Source organism: Vombatus ursinus, unplaced genomic scaffold, assembly GCF_900497805.2.
Source record: "Vombatus ursinus unplaced genomic scaffold, bare-nosed wombat genome assembly UNPS02014820.1, whole genome shotgun sequence".
In the NCBI taxonomy this organism is placed as follows: Eukaryota; Metazoa; Chordata; class Mammalia; order Diprotodontia; family Vombatidae; genus Vombatus; species Vombatus ursinus.
The window spans coordinates 6,724,680-6,745,930 of record NW_020954598.1 but is presented as its reverse complement, the minus strand read 5'-3'; positions in this window follow the sequence as shown (position 1 = coordinate 6,745,930).

The window sequence follows — 21,251 nt, the reverse complement described above, 5'->3', positions numbered from 1 at the left end:
TGGCAGAACAAGTCAAACTTCTCAGATATTGAAAGGCTTTGTAATTGTCTGAGATGGTGGTTTAACAGTTATTCTCATGGTTATGGGAGGAGGACCAAAAAAGTCTAATACACAAAATGGCCTCACTTTTTTAACTCAAAAGAGTTATATAAATCTGAGCTATTATCGTGATATGTTACTCCATCCATTTCAGAGAGGCCTCTTCACATGAAAGAGCAGAAATGTAAGGAGAAGAGGCAGATAGATGAGAAGAATCTAGTGCCTTAGGGCAAAGAAAGAACACTGGCACATATGACAGTATGATGTAGTCAAGAGTTACCTCATCCATTGAAAAAGTGTCACCTTTCACTAATCAGATCATGCTCTACCTCCTCCATAAAGTGTTTCCTTATTTCCCCAGTTTAAAGTAATATTTCCTTCCACTGAATTTCCAGAGTAGTTTCCACCTTTCATATATATCTGTGCTGGTCTTTGTAAATCCATAGTTTTAGATCTAAAAGCAGGGGTTATTAACCTTCCTTTTTTAAAAAATAACATGTAATTCTTTGGCTATTTGGTGAAAACTGAACTCTTTGTCTAGAATCTTGAGTTTAAATATGTAAGATACAATGCAGAGCATTACAAAGAAAACCAACTGTATTGAAATACATGTCTCAAATTATGAAAAAAGATAGTCCCTAGTTTTCAATGCCCTGATTTTAAAAAAAAGCCTTACTGATGTAGTTCAGCCATGTCATTTTACAGATGGATAAACTGGAGCAACTTAGATCAAATGACTTGCCCACAGCTAAGTAGTGACAAAGTTAGAACTAGAAGCAGGTCCTCCAACTTGATCCAGCAATACCTTTTATTTTTTTCTCTAATTTTTATGTTACTGAAAGAATTGAGATCTATTATTGAAGTTTTTTTTTCTTTCAGACCCTACCAGTATGCTTTCCATATAATTACTAATATACATATATGTGTGTATATGTATATGTTATATATATATATCATATACATATATATACATACATACAGAGAGAAAGAGAGAGAGAGAGAGAGAGAGAGAGAGAGAGAGAGAGAGAGAGAGAGAGAGAGAGAGAGAAAGAGAGATTTTAATTATGGGAGGTTATTATAACTTTAAGGTTTAAAAAGATCAGTGATCAGATGCTTGAGTCAATGACATCTTAGTCCTGGAAAATCATTGTTGCTAAGGGCCTAAAGAATGGGTGTGGATTTATTAGACTCGATGAGGGATAGAGACCTAGTGGGGAGATAGACAATCATTGAGCATTTATTAAGGACCTATTAAGCAGCAGGCACTATGCTTAACTCATTTAGTAATACAAAGACAAGAACAGAATAATTGCTGCTCTCAGGGATATGCATTCTATTCAATGGGCGAGGAAGTAAGGGAAAGAACAGTGTGTTTGTGTGATCATGAAATTATAGCAGTGGAGGTGAGACTGTCTTTGAGAATTAATACTGTGTTTTTGTGGGGAAGAGGAAGAAGACAATAGCCATATTTAGTGAAGTTGGTATTAGTTAGTGGCAGGAATTAGCACCAACCAGATTAATAGAATAAAACCTGTAAATTTTTGGAAAAGAACAAAGGACCTAGCATTAGATTACCATATTTCTGGGATCCTTACACAAATCCCAAAATATTGACCTGCCATCACCCAAGATGCTAGTATCAGTAATTTACATCTCAGCAAAACATAGGCAAAACAATAGATTGTGAATGGAATAGACTATCAAAAACAACATCAAGCAGTCCATGCATTCCCAAATCTACCCCATTTCCAAACTTCTATACTGATTCTGACAAAACTGCCATTTTCCTAGTCAATCCTATTCCATTCCATTTCATTTAATTCAATTCAACTAGCATTTATTTTGCATGTAGGATAAACCAGGTACTTGGGCTAAGTACTAGCAATAAAAATACAGAAGTGGGAACATCTCTACCATTAAGTCACTATGTTTACATTTAACTGGGAGCAAAACAAATAGAACCAAGTGTGCAATTGTTTAAATCAAGTATATTTGTACATTTCAAGGAATAAGCAGTAATTGTGAGTGATGGTGGTGGTCAGGAAAGGATTCATGTAACAGGACACCATTGTCAGTTTGGCTGGAATGGAGAGTGAAGTGAAATAAGTCAGCATAGATAGGTTGGGTTCATGTTATTACCTTTAAATGACAAATATTGTAGTGGTTTGTATCTTGTCCTAAAAATAACCACGACTCTGGGCAGCTAGGTGGCGCAGTGGATAGAGCACCAGCCTTGGATTCGGGAGAACCGGAGTTCAAATCTGACACATAACATTTACTAGCTGTGTGACCCTAGGCAAGTCACTGAACCCTATTGCCTAGCCAAAAAATAAAAAAAAAAACCATAACCACCACTGAAACTTGCTGAGCAGGGGATTAAAATGATCTCACTTGTGCTATAGAAAGATGAATTTGGCAGCTATATGAATTGCATAGGGCAGACATTGGAGCCAGGCAGGACTATTAATCAAGTTTTAAACTTTGGGTCATCCTTGACTTTTCCCCTTGTCTCACCTATATTGCCTAATATACTGTCAAGTTCTTTGGATGCTACTTCTCAACATCTATTGAATTTGTAGTTTCTCTACTCCCTCTTCCACCAACCTATCCATGGCACCAGCACTTCTTTCTTGAACTATAATATTCCTCACTGAATGGTTTACATTGCTTCCAGTTAATCATCATTTGAAACCTTTATTAATGTAGTAGATAAAATAAAATTCCTAAAGTACCAGTCAAATCATGCCACTTGTCTGCTCAAAAGTTTTCAGTGGCTACCTACTGCATAATCACAAAATCACAGAAGAGAGCTGAAATCATCTGGTGTCTAGATTCTAGTCTAATTTGTACCTAACCAATGAACTCTCCTCTTTCATCTTCATACCAGGAATGATCCTCAGTATATACAATGGATTCCATTCATATGCAACTCAATTTGTTTCATCTAGAAAATTCTACATTTTTCCAATTTATGCCTGTAGTTTGATTAGTTTACAGTTTGAAACAAGAAGGAATACACAAAATAGGATTTAGCAACTTTTTTGATTAACAAAGGGGTTAAAATTCCAATAAAAAGATGGCCTTCTGCTAGTGTTGAAAGTATTCAATGAGAGCAGATTTTGCTGCTGAAAGCTAAAAAGACAGATTCTTTTGGGAATGTTACTGAGCCAGAGCTTCGGTAGTTGCTAAATATAAATGTTTCTTTACAGAGCTGTAGGGAAAGGCTGGTGAAACTCCAGGCATATTGAATTCTGGTAAAAATCCAAGGGAAAAATTATACCCTAGTTAAAATTGCAGCATTTCATTTCAACACTTGAGGTCCATTCTCCATGTTGTGACAGTGTTGTTCATATCTACACATGTCACAAACCTGACATTTATTGCTTACTTATTCAATTTAATATTTCACATCAATCTAAGTTGATTTTTAAAAATACAACTTAAAGGTTGGTGAGGTTCACCACATAAAAATTAATCCTTGTGTTTCAGATTTCAACAGTTTGCTTTAAGGATGATAAATGAGGACATCTGTGGTTGAGGACATCTGTGTGAAACAGACAGCATAGTTTTATTTTTTTCCATGAAAGAAATGCCTTTCTCCTGCAATGCACAAAGTCATATGACTTTCTTTTGAATATGTCAAAATAGGTTAAAATTATGATATAGCATTAAGAAGGTCAACACCTTTAGACCTAGAATAGTCAGTTCCTTCTAATTTACATATTGCATTTGTGTCCATTGCCAATGCTTCCAATTTTTCAGGGAAAAATATAGGAGAGAATTTCATTTTGATAATAGAAACAATTTCTTATTTTGTTGTTGTTGTTTTTGTTAGTTTGTTTGGTTAGGCAATAGGGTTAGGTGACTTGCCCAGGGCCACACAGCTAGTGGGTGTTATGTATCTGAGGCCAGATTTGAACTCAGGTCCTCCTGACTCTAAGGCTAGGACTCTATCCATTGCACCACCTAGCTGTCCCCTACAATTTTCTATTTTGCAGAATACATTTTTCCCTTTCCTTTTCTTATATACAACATTGTGCATTTTCTAAGAGTCATGGTTTTCAAATAATATTACATGGTACAATTCTTGCCAGGTTATTATTATTTTTAAATATTAGTTATTCATAGAAGAGAATCTTTTTGATCTGGACAGGTAAAAATAAATTACACATGAAAGAATTTGAAGTATTGATATTATTTACTGAATTTGATATATTAATACACCAATGTACAAGATAGGATCTAAGAACTGTGAAAGACTTCAGAGATCATCTTACCTAACCCCTATCTAAAAAAATGAGAATCACTATACAAATGAAAGTATACTAGATTTTGAATCAGAAGACTTAGGTTCAAAAAGTAATTCTGCTATGTATTACATGAATTCGTCAACCAAAACATTGAGATTCTTTGGACCTCAGTTTTCTCATCTGTAAAATGAGGTGGGGGTAAGTGATCTCTCATGTCTTTTCTAGGTTTAAAACTTTGATCCTTATATGTCATCCTGGACAGAAGAAGGTTCATTCAATTCCCCACCCATTCCCATTTGTTTTTCTTGGAAACTTCTAGTGAAGGAAATCTTAATGTCACCTGAGGGAGTCTTTACATTTTCAGACAGTTGTAATTCTTAGAAATTATTTTTTCACCTTATATCTTACTAAAAATCAAACATAACTAATCTAATTTCACTTGTATACAATAGTCCTTAAATATTTGAAGGCAATCACTTCTTTCCTTATTTCCTCCCTTCTTCAGGCCAAACATCCTGATTCAACTGAGTCTGGTATAGCATTATTTTGAGTCCCCAAACATTCTTATTAGTATCCTCTGGATATAATCTAAAACATTAATCTTTTAAAATATAGTGTCTGAAGTTGTATACAAAATAAAATTTGACATTTATATGCTGTATATAGTCTAAACTGATCATAGCACAAGTTTCTTTGGCAATATAACTCTATCAGGATAGCCTAGAAGTCAAACATAACAAGGTCCCTCTCTCTCTCTCTCTCTCTCTCTCTCTCTCTCTCTCTCTCTTCCTCTCTCTGTCTCTGTCTCTGTCTCTGTCTCTCCCTCCTTCCCTCATGCTTTCTAGTCATCTTTCCCCAATGTTTTTGAGCAATTTATTTTTTGAACCTAAGTGCAAGATTTTACACATATCCCTTATCAATGTCAGCTTGTCATATTTAACTCCTTATTCCTGCCTATAAATGTCTTTGTGGATCCCAATTCTGCCATCACACTTATCTGTTATGTTTCTCATCTTCTTTTAATCTAAAAACTTAATAGTAAAACAATCTATGTCTTCATACAAGTCATAATCAAAAATGTCAAACAGAGCAAGGGCAAGGGCAGATTCCTTGAATTACTTGACTGATTTATCTAGATTGATACCAATATGTTAATTAACAACTTTTGGGGTCTGTCAGTCAATCAAATCTGAACACTCATAATTGAAGTTTTATCTAATCTATCGTTTCCCCATTTATACAAAAGGTTATTGTCAATTGTATCACAGAACATCTTTTTAGCAATATAGAATAATAGTTGATCCTTGGTTTAGAAGGGGATGTAAATTTACATTTAAAAGTCAGATTTTCTTCATTATAATTTTTTCTTATCAACCCCATAATATTGAAAAGTTATTCTACAATCAAGGTTGTAGAATTTAGATCTGAATATGGAATTTCCAGAAAATGGAGAAATTTCCAAGGCTAATTTACATGTATGTAGAGACTAAAACGAGCCTGACAGAGAAAAATGAGATAATATTTTCAAAAACCAAATGGAGATAATGAGAAAACATTTTCTAAACATTGTATGAGAGATGTTGTCATGTTATTGCATTGCGTGTATAAACAAATGACAAATAACATCATAAAAATTGTACCTTGAGGTCTCTTTAGTGATATCATTCAATGTCAGGAGTTAGAGAAATAGTGGGGCCAAAGCAAGGCATTGCTGCATACCGAAAGTGATACCTAAAGATAATGACAACACTTTATGAGACAGTGTGAGTCATTTCACATTGTGAGATGAAATTTGGTGACTCTATGGTATGTATCATTAAAAGTGTGAAAGAAGGAACCCCTAGGTGTACATTAAATGGCAATCTAAGACTATATGTGAAGGTAGGGTTTTACCCCTTGAAGCAGTTCTTATCTTTCTTCCATATGAGAGCCATTCAAAAATTTCCAGTCAGAGAGGTAAAACAGTATACATTCCATAGGACTTAGTCAGAAAGATCTGAGTCCAAATTCTAGCACTAGGTAAGTGACCCTGGGTAGGTCACTTAGCCTTTGTTTACCAGTTTCCTCATCTTTAAACTGGGGGGGGGGTAATAATAACACATACTTCACAATGAGAGTCAAATAAATTAATATATGTGAAGCATTTGCATCCTTTAAAAGGCTATAGAGGGGCAGCTAGGTGGCACAGTGGATAGAGCACCAGCCCTGAAGTCAGGAGGACCTGAGTTCAAATCTGAACTCAGACCAACCATTTGACACTTATTAGCTGTGTGACTCTGGGCAAGTCACTTAACCCAAATTGCCTAAAAACAAAACAAAAAAGGCTATATAAATGCTATCATCACCATCATTATTATTATTTCTCTTTCTGAGTATTCTTTTCCCCTTGTTATACATTTCCCTTAATGATTCCTTATATAATGTGGCTTTAAGTCCCTTTACCATCCTGGTTGCCCCTCATCCTGACTCCTCAATATTAAATCGTTATTATGCTTTGTAGAAAGTTGTAAAATGTGTGAATGCTCCTGATAGCAAACACACCTTCCCCAATTACATGTAAAAACAATTTTTTCACATTTTCTTAAAATTTGACAGACCCATCCTCACTGTGAATTTAATATCCATGGCTAACTTCTCATACCTCCCAAGTTAATAAGTTTTGTAGAAGACCTTGAATATGAATCAATAGATCTATCTGTTTAAGTATCAGAATCCAGTGGACAAATAATGAGAATTAGCTGTATGGGGTGTTTTGACATGTGTGGGATGTTAATGAAGGGGAAAAATAACACATGGATTGATGCCCATTTGACTTAGTTCTTGCAAGAAATGTATAGGAAAATTAAATGCATATCACCTGAATGTTGGTAAAAATAATGCTGCTTGATCAAGTATATCATAATAAAAATGTTATACCATAAAGTGTGCATTCGTGATAAATGGTGTAGTGTGTAGAACAGTAGACTTGAAGTTAGGTAGAACGAAGTTCAAATTCTGCCTTGTACATCACATTAAACAGAGTGGTCAATATCATGCCAGTCATGAGCTTTTTTTAAAGGAATGACCAGAGCAGGTCATCAAGTGGTTGGTTATTCAGCTATACCTACCAAAACAGAACATTGTCAGCTGAGCCTTTCCAAAAGAAACATAGGTTAACAAAGAGGCATAAAGGTTGATCCTAAACTGATTCTCCCTCAACATATTCACTGTGCCTGTGAGGGAAGCCTTCTTCTTGCTGTACCCTACACAAGACACTAAATTCTAATTCTGGAAAATTGGTCACTCATGCCCAGAATTCTATTCTTCCACCTCTTTACTTCCTGGATTCTCAGAAGTCTTAGCTAAAATCCTACTTTCTACCAAAAGACCTTCTTGATTCCCCTTAATGCCAGGACCTTCCCTGTGTTTATTGTTTTAAATTTATTTTGTATAGTTCTTTTCTGTACATAGAGACTTGAATGTCATCTCCCTGAAATAGACTATGATCATCTGAGAGCAGGAACTGTCTTTTTGTCTTTCTTTGTTTCCCCTAAATACGGCACATAACACTGTGCCAGGGATATAATAGGTACTTAATGCTTATTGATTGATGGAGTGAGTGAAATGAACTTGTGTTCAAGTGCAAAAAATATAGTAAATATATTTGACATTAAAAGTGTGAAAGAAGGAACCCCTAGGTGTACATTAAATGGCAATCTAAGACTATATGTGAAGGTAGGGTTTTACCCCTTGAAGCAGTTCTTATCTTTCTTCCATATGAGAGCCATTCAAAAATTTCCAGTCAGAGAGGTAAAACAGTATACATTCCATAGGACTTAGTCAGAAAGATCTGAGTCCAAATTCTAGCACTAGGTAAGTGCTTATTATTTCTTATTAATTTAAAACTTATTAATTAATTAACTAATTAATTTAAAACTTATTAGCTTTATTTTAATATAGTAAATATATTTATTGGACACATAGCTTATATTCTTTAGAAGGACATATGTTTATTGATATATTTGGTGTCCAAAGTTAAATTTTAGTGAAAAAACAACTGCCTGCTAATTTGGAATTTGGGTGATTTATCATTTGGAGTAATCAAGTGGTCTGGAAGTGTATTAGGGTAGATGATCATGGACTACTGCACTCAATATAGATGGTACTTACATGTTTCAAATTCAGCTTTAATTGAGAGTAGTATCTTTTTTATATTTTTACTTCATTAGAAGCCTTGACTGAAAAGTGAAAGGATCAAGGTGAAGAAGAGGGTGGTATGATTTCCATGACAACAATTACTCTGAAATTGTCATTATAGGAGTTGAGATGAATGGTACTTCAGACTAATAAATGTGCATTGTGATTTTCATAAGATTGTCAAAAAGCATTATCACAACCCAGAAGGAGTGTGCATGAAATGTCTCTGGTACTCTAGAAACTTGAGGAAATAACAGAATTTTGTCAAAGGAGGGCTTCCCTGAAATGATGTGGTTTCTGCTTTGCATGGATGCAAAAAGCTTCACTATTAATTTATTATGGTCTCTAGCAATTGAGATTGTTATATCTTTTTCTCAAATTGTATTCTCCCCCAATTTGGCAAATACCTAATTGTGGCCAAGGTTTTAGAGGCTGGCTTAAGGTAATTTGTTTTGTTAAGGAGAGTCCCTTGAGGAGGTGAAGTGATCTTAAAAATAAATCACCGTACCTTGGTCTAGAAAATCTTTGAAAATTAAATTCATAAAACTTTGAAAGGTGGGGAAGGTAGAGGGCATAAACTAACCATCATCAATAGTCATTTATGGAGAACATATTAGCTCTAGGAAACTATTTGATTCATCAAAGCTCCTTTTTTCTGGACTAGAAATTATGATCAGCAGAGGTATAATTTGATCAAAATGCATGTTCCTGCCAACCATTACATTAGAACCTCTTTCAATAGTAAGGGATAAATAAGTCCTAGATACTATCTTTTGAGAGAAATAATTTGCTATTTTCATTTTAACAAGTGACAGAGCACAGGCAAAATCATTCTTACTTTAGTTCTGTCCCCTGGAATTTCAATCTCCATGGCTGTTAATGTTATGAATAGACTCAGTCAGATAAGAGCAAGAATGGCAGAACTAAGTCATTGAAGCAGTTGAATGACTAGAATAAAATAAACATTTCTGTTTCAAATTTGTTTTCTTCCATGCATTATAAGCTCCTAGTACTTTTGGAAGTCCTGGTCAAGGTGTCCATGTTGCCTACACATGTACATGGATTTCTTCTATAAAACACTGGGTAGAATGTGACTTTATCCATGTTTTCTTTGTACCAAGTCCCATGCACTATCCAATACAGTAGTAGTTGTCCCATGCCCTATATACTACAGCAGTGGATAATGCCTGTATCATTGCTTTGCATATCATAGGTACTTAATAAAGACTTGTTTTTTAAAATATGCTGTGCTTTACTTTTCAACTCCAAATAACCAAATGAAGCACATACTTGATTATCCTGTTGTATGATTTACAAACTCCTTTAAATGTCTTCAATTCAGGACTATCCTGCATATCTCAGACTACTCCTAAATCATGTTAACTTCTCAACAACTACTTGACTCTTGTGAATCTAAGTACTCCTAGGGAAGTACTGAACTTATGGAGCATTTGCTTTTTCTTGGTCACCACCAAGGCCATAAGATGTTTATGTAGTCTGAGTCAAACACCTAGTTAATTGTGCAAGGTTGAATCTGTACTCAAGTCCTCCTGTTGCCAAATACAGAAGTCTATGTGTTATGCCAAGCAGGGAATGAAATATAAAACATAACCAAAAAAGAAAGAAATATAAAACATAAATCTTCATTCTTGTAAAACCATAGCATTTAATAAAGCACAGATTGTTTGGCAGAGATTATGAACATGTTATCCAAAGACTGCCACATATAATTACAAGAGTCCCATCAACAAAATGCTGGTCAACATGTGAATTTCTTGTATTTAATTCATTAATTAATTTATTTGGTTTTGGTCATGGTAACTCATAGAGGCTGTCTATTGAGACAAGGAAGAATTACAATTTGTGTTGATGCAATGAGATACCAAACAAATAAAATCAAGAATCTTTTGAAGTATCCAAGTACTGAGCAGATACAGTCAATGTGATTTCATGGGTTCTGTTTATTTACTGATTTGTGGTTGGTATTTTCATTATTGATGTAGGCAGGTTTGTTGCAGAGGAAGGCCAGAATTCACTGGGGAGTCCGAGATCAAAGTTTTGAGTTTAAATTATGGGTGTTGGTTGTAACAATGTCAGGGAAATGTTGTTATTACTGTTTTGTTCTTGTTCCTTATAAACATTTCATTGATTTAAGGGCACTGTTTTATTCCAGTGTTTGAGATAGGAAAGAAGACAGAGAGAAGAGTGGATTGGCAATATATGTGTGTGTATATAGACATACATACATATACATTTACATGTTATATATACACATATGCATGCTGTGTATGCACATTTATTTACCTATGTATGTGTGTACATATTCATATATGTAACATCTATGTATGTTTGGGGGTGGGGTGGATATGGATGTGTACACACACGGAGACATCCTTTTCTTTATTTGACCCAGATAAGTTTTTAGTTTCTGTGAAGAAAAATGGATGTATTAACATTTAACTTATTCTTATTTCCATGTTTCTGGATTTTGGATTCTGCTTATTACTTTCAATTTTCAATCAAGGGCTTTTTAAAGTAAACATTGAGAGGAGAGTGGAAAGGGTTTGGGAGGATATAACTGCCTTATTTTCTGGGTTATGCATAGGAATAATTTTCTATGACTTGTTTCAATATTACATCATTGCAGACTCTTGTTAAATCACATAACATAAAATTATTTTGTGGTACAATGAGAACAGTGGGTTTGGAGTCAGAGAACAGCTACAATCTGGGTGTCTCTGGGCAAATCAAGAGGCAACATGAGATAGGGCAGTGAACTTGGAGTCAGTAAGAAAGACTGTGGTTCAAATCCAACTTTTAAACATTTACTATGTAAGTGGTTACTATGTAACCCTGGACAAGCCATTTAATCTCTATTCCTTCATTCATAAAATGAGAGTTTTGAACTAGATGTCCTCTAAAGTCCTTTCCATCACTAAATCCTGTAAACCTATGATCTTAAGTATCACTGCTATCAGGAAGGCAAGGTAATTATGTGTGAGAACATGGAAAGGGTTACATCAGTTGCTCTCAGAAGCCCTGAAGGAGGAATAAACTATCTCTTTATATAAGAATGTTTTGAATCAATATGGCAGAGTAGAAGCAGTGACTTGCTTGAACTCTCCCCCAAACCCCTCCAAATACCTGTAAAAATGGCTCTAAAAAAATTCTAAAACAGCAGAACCCACAAAAAGACAGAGTGAAACAAATTTCCAGCCCAAGACAACCTGGATGGTTAATCAGAAAAGTATATTATGCCGGGCAGGGAGCGGAGTGAAGTTTGGCATGGGTGCACAGGCCTCAGCAAACCAGGAACAGGCCTCAGAGGACTGAATCACAGGCAGCTGTGATGGTTTCCAGACTTTTCAACCCATGAACACCAAAGACAACTTAGAAGGTCAGTAGGAAAAGTCTGTGTCTGTGGTGAGAGAGAAGCACATGGTCCCAGTCCCAGTCCCCTCGCATGGCCCTGGGGTGCCAGCTACCTCTGGAGCTTCTGACCCACAGACTGAGGGGGTATTGAGTGGCTGATCAGAAGGGGATTGCAGGGATCTCTCTGCTGGTGCAGGATTTTCTTGCTTTGCCTATGCTCGGATCTGGGTCACAGTTCTGGTTGGTGGTCCTAGGGAAAGGAGGAGTGCTGGCATGGTGGAGCTTGTAGTGTCTGTGGAGAGAGAATCCTCCTCACAGTTCCAAGGCAGAAAACAGTACTTTTGGTCACTCATAGACCAGAGCACAGGCTAGGAAAGGAGTAAACACCTTACCCTTTATCATAACACCTTGGAAGTACTGAAAATTTACAGGTCCCTAGAAATATCTCTGAAAACAGGTACACAAAACCCCCAAAGCTTGGTACAGTACATTCTCCACACTGGAAACAAATCCCTACCTTAACAAAGAGTTTATAAGTCAAGTAATTGTCTGGGATTATGAACAAGCAACATAAAAAGAGTCAGACCATAGAATCTTACTTTGGTGACAAAGAAGATCAAAACATACAACCAGAAGACAGTAAAGTCAAAGTTGCTACATCCAAAGCCACCAAGAAAAATACAAAGTGGTCCTAGGCCATGGAAGAGCTCAAAAAGGATTTGGAGAAGCAAGTAAGAGAAGTAGAGGAAAAACTGAGAGTGATGCAAGAGAATCATGAAAATCAAGTCAACAGCTTGCTAAAGGAGACCCAAAAAATACTGAAGAAAATTACACATTAAAAAATAGCCTAACCCAAATGATAAAAGAGGTCCAAAAAGCCAATGAGGAGAAGAATGCCTTAAAAAGCAAAATTGGCCCAATGGAAAAGGAAGTCCGAAAGCTTACTGAAGAAAATGCTTACTTAAAAATTAGAATAGCAACTGGAAGCTAATGACTTTATGAGAAATCAAGACACTCTAAAACAAATCAAAAAGAATGAAAAATTAGAAAATAATGTGAAATATCTCATTGGAAAAACAACTGACCTGGAAAATAGATCCAGGAGAGATAATTTAAAAATTTTTGGACTATCTGAAAGCCATGACCAAAAAAGAGCCTAGATATCATCTTTCAAGAAATTATCAAGGAAAACTGCCCTTATATTTTAGAACCAGAGGACAAAATAGAAATGGAAAGAATCCACGAATCACTTCCTGAAAGAGATCTCCAAATGAAAACTCCTAGGAATATTGGTGACAAATTCCAGATTTCCCAGGTGAAGGGGAAAATATTGCAAGCAGCCAGAAAGAAACAATTCAAGTATTGTGGAGACATAATCAAGAAAACACAAGATTTAGCAACTTCTACATTAAGGGACTGCAGGGCTTGGAATTTAATATTCCTGGAGGGCAAAGGAGATAGGATTAGAACCAAGAATCACCTACCCAGCAAAACTGAACATAATCCTTCAGGGGAAGAAAATAACTATTCAGTGAAATAGAGGACTTTCAAGCATTCTTGATGAAAAGACCAGAGCTAAACAGAAAGTTTGACTTTCAGATACAAGAGTCAAGAGAAACATGAAGAGGTAAACAGGAAAGAGAAATCATAAGACACTTATTAAGGGTGAACTGTTTACATTCTGCATGGAAAGATGATATTTGTAGCTCATGAATCCTTTCTCAGTATTAGGGTAGTTGGAGGGAAAAATTATTTGTATGTATATCTATCTCTATATTCATGGATATTGATAGATAGATAGATAGATAGATAGATAGATAGATAGATAGATAGAGGGCACAGGGTGAGTTGAAGATGAAGGGATGATATCTGGAGAACAAAATTAAGGGGTGAGAGAAGATTATACTGGGAGAAGGAGAAAGGGAGAGGTAGAATGGAGTAAATTATCTCACATAAAACAGACCAGAAAAAGCTTTTACCATGGAGGGGAAATGGGGGAAGGTGAGAGGGAATAAGTGAATCTTATTTTCATTGGATTTGGCTTAAGGAGTGAATAACATTGACACTCAATTGGGTACAGAAATCTATCTTATCCTACAGGAAAATAGAGAGTGCAAGGGGACAAGAGAGCAGGAGAATGATAGAGAATGATAGTAGAAGCAAACATTTCTAAAGAGGGACAGGGTCAAAAGACAGAATAGAATAAATAAGGGGGTGGGATAGAATGAAGGGAAATATACTTAGTTTTTCACAACATGACTACTATGGAAGTGTTTTACATGACTATACATGTGTAACCTGTATCGAATTGCTTCCCTTTTTAGTGAGGGTGGTGGGGGAGGTAGAAAGGGAGAAAATTTGGAACCCAAAATTTTAAAAACAAAAATTAAAAAAATTGTTTTCACATGCAACTGGGGAATAAGATTTACAAGAAATGAGGTATAGAAATCTATTCTGCCCTACAGGAAAATTAAAGGGGATGGTACTAAGAGAAGTAGGGGAGAGATGATAGAAGGGAGGGCAGATTAAGAGAAGGGGTACTAAGAATGCATGTCATCTTGGAGTGGGGGGAAGGACAAGATGAGGAGAAAATTTGAAACTCAAAATCTTGTCAAAGTAAATGTTGAAAACTAAAAATAAATAAATTATTATAGAAAAACAAAAACAAAAAGAATGTCTTCAATGAAATGGCAGTTTTACATAGAGGATGCAGCCCTCAACTTTGAATCAGAAAGGCCTTAGATAGACTCCTACATCAGACTAACTAGTCTAACTGTCATTAATTCTGTGAAAATGTACACATATTTTTCTCATTTGATCTCCAGCAAAAACAACAACAACACAAAATCCTGTTAAGGTAGATGCTATTATTATCCTCATTTTAAGCATCAAAAAAATAAGGACAGCAATGGTTAAGTTACTTTCCCAGGGTGACAAAGCTAAGTATAGTTTTGATGGTTCCATTTCATGAGGCTAGAGTTTTAATGACTCTAAGACTAGAGTCTCTGACTCTGAAATCAACTATGTGAATCAGGAAAAAAATATAAAACAATGCAAGCATAGGGATTTCATATTCTTGTATTTGAGCTATGTATTAAAGTAGCCTTAAGCATCAAGCCATGCTGCAATCAGCCCCAGGTCTTGGGCACAGAAAATACCAAAGGTCTTAAGGAAAGCAACACAATCTACTATTGAATTATCAATAACACCTCGTGAGCCGTTCCCTTTTTGCTATTGTGTGCCTATAGCAAAAGTCACGGGACTCTGATTCTATTATTCCTGTCATTCCTCCATAGCTCCACTCATTAGATTATGAGGTCTTTAAGAGTAGGGATGGTCTTTTGCCTCTTTTTGTATCCTCAGTGCTTAGCACTGTATCTGGCACATAGTTTTTTGTTGTTCAGCTGTTTCAGTCATATCGGAGTCTTTGTGGTCCCATTTGGGGTTTTCTTATAAAGATATGGGAGTAATTTGCCATTTCCTCCTCCAGCTCATTTTACAGATGAGGAAACTGAGGCAAACAGGTTTTAGTGACTTGCCTAGAGTCACACAATTAGTAAGTATATGAGGCTGGATTTGAACTCAGGTCTTCCTGACTCCAGCTCCATTATTCTATTTATTGAGGCTGGATTTGAACTCAGGTCTTCTTTACTCCAGCTCCATTATTCTATTTATTGCACCACCTACCTGTTCTTGGCACATAGTAAATGCTTAATAAATGATTATTGTCTGACAAGCTCCAATAACAAGTGTCTCATGGGCTCTTTGGTTTGAAGGTGAAAACCTTTCCTAAGCCCACCTATCTATGATTTTCTTTTGAAGACAGTCATATCATTTGGTTCCAGCAGAGGTAAGGTCTACCAAATGTTTGATTGCATGCTTAAGATGGAGCAACAACATGGAATAATTGGGAAAAGGGGAGGAAGACATATTCTCATCATTGATCAAAAATGCCATTAATGTTGATTAGTCATTGGACTTCTTTTGTGAACAACAGGTCAAAAACTTTTCAAATATTGTTTTAAGAGTTTTTTAAGTTGAAACATTGATATTTTAAGGAAAGAGACTTTAATCACTCTTTTCTCCTAAAATTGAAGTTATTACTAAAGAGTTGTAATATTTATTTTTATCTCTAAAAAACAAAAACAAAAACAAACAGCTTCCAAACATTTATTTCTGGCAATACTACATGGAGGTTGTTCTCTTCTTAAATTGAAGATACTTCCTCCAGAATGGGTGACAGATTTTTTTTTTTAAGTGGAGATTATTTGTGTTCTCTTTTATAGAGATTTCCCTTTTCCACCAACTTTTAGAATTTTAAGAGCCTTAGAAGAAAGGAAAATGAAGCTCTTAAAGGATGATATTTCCCCCAAGTCCACAGAGCTAATTGAAGAAAGGGCTGGCACTGGAAACCTCCAATATTAGTAGCTTTGTCTAGTTTTGTTTGAGGGAAATAAGCATTTACTAAGTACCTACAACATACTAGGCACTGTGCTAAGCACTTTACAAATCTCTTATTTGATCTTCATAATAATCCTGTAAGATATTTCATAATGATAGGTACTTAACAAATAATTATTGATTGACTGATTGGAAAATGTCAATAGTAAATATCTCCTGAGCTCACTTCTATGGTCTGGAGGTGAAAACCCTTGCTAAACTCACCTATTGTTTTATTTGAAAACAGACTTATCTGGAGAAGGGGAAGATAAAAGGAGATGTGCTCATGAATGGCTACCAGGCAATTAATCCTAATTGGCCATTGGCTTTGTGTGTGTGTGTGTGTGTGTGTGAAGAACTCAGGTTATTTTAAAGATGGCATTATTATTATTATCATTTTACAGATGAGGTAACTAAGGCACAAATTAAGTGATTTGTCCAAGACCACGTAGATAGTAAGTGTCTGAGGCTGGTTTTGAAATTAGGTCTTCCTAAATCCAGGCCAAATATTCTATCCATTTCACCACCTATCTACTCAATTCAAACTTTTCAATCAATCACTCAGAATTAATTTCATGCCTACTATATTTGGACTACTTCCAAAGACAAGAATGAAGTAATCTCTGAACTCAAATAATTTATATTCTATTTTGAGAGGCAGCATTGTATACATGCAAACATACATGTATAAATACACATGCACACACAAATATAAATGTATGCATAAATACATATTGTATAAAACTATAAACAGATATATACATATTTATGTCTCTGCAAAAATAAAGTTATTAGAAGTCACTAGCAATTGGGTAGATCAGGAAAGATTTGATGTAGAAGCAAGCACTTCAGATAAACTTTGAAAAAAATTAGAATTCTAAGACACAGAGGTGAGGGTGGAATATACTCCAGGAAAGGAAATAGGTTGGTTAAAGTCATGGAAATAAGGGTATTATATATTAGCAACATCAAAAAGACAGTTCTCATCAGAATATACCACATTGTCCTTTTCTTCTGATCCAGTGAATGGATTTAAAATGGTTATGAGTGATTTGATATATTTGAGGAATCATCTCAATACCAGGCTCATAAAAAAGGCAGCAAGAAGAATTATTTCTTAGGTTGAAATATCAACCACCAACAAATTTGAGAAACTTCAAGGGCTTTTGAGGCTTAGACAGTTAAAAGTCAGAGGCTAGGAAAATATAAGATATAACTTATTCCTAACTAAAATTTTATAATTTCCAAAGGAAGACTTTGGGCTAAGTCTAGGAGAAATCATACAATCAATTGGCTAGAATACTAAAAAATGCTCATTAAAGGACTTTATTTCCTTACAAAAATTGAAAATGTGTATTATCACTTTAAATTTATTCTGGTCATCACTGTTGCCAATTTCATGTCACACTATACCTACACAATGAAAATTGATAATATGAAGGATAGGAAAATTAATGAGAAGTGAAAATAATTCATTGAATTATCTCCTTTACAAATAAACACTTGCTAGCATTCTTTCTTAAATTGTTATCAGGGAGATGTTTCCCATTTGATTATATGACACTGGATCAGAGATTAGGTCAAAAAATCCTTGACTTTGATTTTTCCTGACAATAACAGAAATGATGATTGTATCATCTGTATTGCTTAAAAAAAAGCAAACAAAAAAGCCTATGGAAGTTCTCAAGACAATAAACATAGCAAACTGGAAAGTTTAGAAACTGCTATGTTCTAAGAAAATAATTAGTGAGACCATGATCTTTGGCCAACTCTCCCTGATGGGTATATTCTTTTACCTGCCTTCTATTATAAAGAGAAAAAAGTGAATTTTATAGAAAATGATTCTTAATTTTTTTAAATGCCTCTAATTATATAATATCCTGATTCCACAAGTTAGTTGGTTCATTTTCGTGCAGCTTCTCTGAGCTTGTTTCCTCACACATAAAATGGAGTCAATAATGAAATACTTGCACTACCTGCCTCACAAGTTTGATGTGAAGAAAACTTCTGAAAATATTTGAGTACTATATAAATGGGCAATAGTAACAATATTATTATGCCAGCATTATCTACATATTTGAAGACACAAATTCTACAGATATATTTATATGATTTATTTTGTCATTTGAATCCTAAGTAATAACATATTCTTTTTCCTTTTAACTTCCAGAAAATTTAGAACCAACTTCAGGGACCAATAATAATAATGGAACATATTAATTATATCTTAGCATAAAATTACTATCTTCATTTTAGATGGCCTCTGTCATTTTTTTTCAAAATCCCAGTCATTCTATTTTGTTATTCTTAGTTCTGCAAGCTACTGCAAAGCCTATTCAATGAACAGTAAGAGAAGATATGAATACTTGTATTTTAAATTATTGTGACTCTTCTTAAAAGTTCTACACTTCTCAGTTGAATATCTCCTGCTAAAATGTCATCTGTGAAAGCCTTCTTATTTTCCTTATCATGTTTCCACGTAGAAGATCCTCAGTGGATAAATAGGGTATTCTCATATAAAATTTTTATTGAGATGGTAAAGCTTTTATGAGTACTATCTCAGTCCTTTTTTTTTTGAGGGAAATGAGGTGCAAGGAATAATACCACATTTAATGGTCTTTCCTATTATATTCATTAAGTATTTTTGATCATGAAGAGACAGCTTGAATATGCATAACTTAATCCCTTTAGATATTCATTATTGAATTATTCTACATACATTCATCAATATGTAGCCTCTTTTCCCAGACTCATCTCATATAAAGACTATTACTGCTTCCTCACAAAATATGTTAGACATTGATGTTTTGGAATTCAAATGTGGTAATCCCACTATGATCATGAATTAGGAAGAGATTTCTGTTAAAAAATCAGATCTTCTTCATTTCATACTTTTTTTAGTGCCCCTTATGGCTTCACGTACATATATTTTCTAGGTATGTGTATCTCTGAATCTCTGGTTGAATGGAATCCTGAAGCAAGCTCTCAGCATGTTCACTTTATTTTTATGTGTTTTTCAATTTTTCTGGGTAGTAAAATCCTACTTTTCAGTATCTTCTACCATACTCCTCTATGGTGTTTTGTAAATTACGTTATATGTTATTACTCCTCTGACTTATAAAAGAGATGTTAATGGGTGACTGAGTTGGTTTCTGCACACTTTTAGCTGCCTCAGGGCAAGGATGATCTTAATATGAGTTAAATTTCTCTAGTAAATGGTGATTCAATCATTTCAAAAGTTATTATTTTTTTTCATAATTGTTAACATTTTAAAAAATCATAGATTAGACCTGGTGTAATGCAATGTTTTCTTATCTCATCTTCCTTTATGAATTTTACTGTAACCATTCCTCAATTCAGTCAGTAATATGACTGTGCACTAACAGTTAATTCTAAACTATTTCTGTAACCTATCAAAATATACAATATGGTCAATTTTATAATCTTTTCTGCTCACCACATTCAGTTCCTTCCAAAAATTATTTGAGCAAACATTTTTCAAGAAGGCATAAGATTTATGAGCAATTCATAAACCTTTTGTCTCACCATTTTTTAAAAAAAAATTCTGAACTCTGTTTTCCAAAATGGTTTTCAACAACTTTTCCTGTTCCTAATTTCACTTTGAGGTTACTATGTATCAAATTTTGTGTTGACTTAGTTTTGAGTATTCCCTCAAATTCTTTATAGAATTATTCAATTTTGTCTTCTGGAATAGATATTGACATGTGTATTGAAATTGTCTTCATGGAGATTTCTGTGCTTGAATGCATCATGAGCACTCCATTATGACCTATTCAAGCATTCTAGGAAATGATGTTTCAGTTGCCTTCAGGCATATGATGAAGTGAACTTCACCAACTCCTGTAATCATTTCTCCATGGGAACATATGAGCTGTCTTTCAATTTGGTTTTAACTTCTTTCTATCTTCTATTTTCTTATACTTACAGAGAGAGTGTCCATGTGGGTATGATTCAATACATGCAGTTGTGCTTCACCATATTATTCATTGGTTAAACTTCCATATTAAAATAAACAAAAACTTTAAGGTCTTCCCTATCTGTTTCTTACTTTTCTTTCTGGTTGTATTCTCCCTTATTCCTTCATGTGCCCTATGTGCAGTCAATCAATGGACCAGGATTTATTAAGCACTGACATTATATTAGGAACCATACAGAACAAGGGAATTTGATGACAAAAATTAAACAATCTCTGCACTTCTGCACTGAAGGGGATTATATTATATTGGGTGAGAGAATACACACACACACACACACATACAGACATACACACATACATGATTATGTATAAAATGTTTTGAAACAAATTCATGCTAATTTGGGGTGAGCGGTACTAATTACTTGGAATTATCATGAAATTTCTTATGCAGTAGTTGGTGTTTGAGTTGAGCATTGAAGCAAATCAGGGATTCTAAGAGGCAGAAGTGAGGAAAGAATGTGTTTGTCATGGGAAAGGCCTTGTAAAAAATCACAAGAATAGGAAATCTAATATAACTTGTGAAGAAGAGGAAGAAATTCAGTTTTGCTAGACCATAGAAAGCCTAGATAAATACAGTAAAAATAGAAGGTTAGTAAGTAAGGATGGAGCCAGTTTTAAAAGGGCTTTAAATGTCAGACCAAGGAGTTGATAATTTATTGTATAAGATATATGCACTTTTTGAGTTTATTGATCAGAAAAGTGATATGGTAAAACTTGTGCTATAGAAACACTAATTGGGGAGCTATTTGGAGAACAGACTGGAGAGGATAGAGACTTGTGGAAGGATGGCCAATAAGGAGATTAATGCAATAATGCACTAGTAGAGATTATTGGTTTCACATATAATCCCCTTTTGGTACTACTATGCATATGGAAATGCTTTCACTCTCTCTATCCATCCAGCTATAATTGACCATTTCCTGTCTATCCATCTATCTATCTATCTATCTATCTATCTATCTATCTATCTATCTATC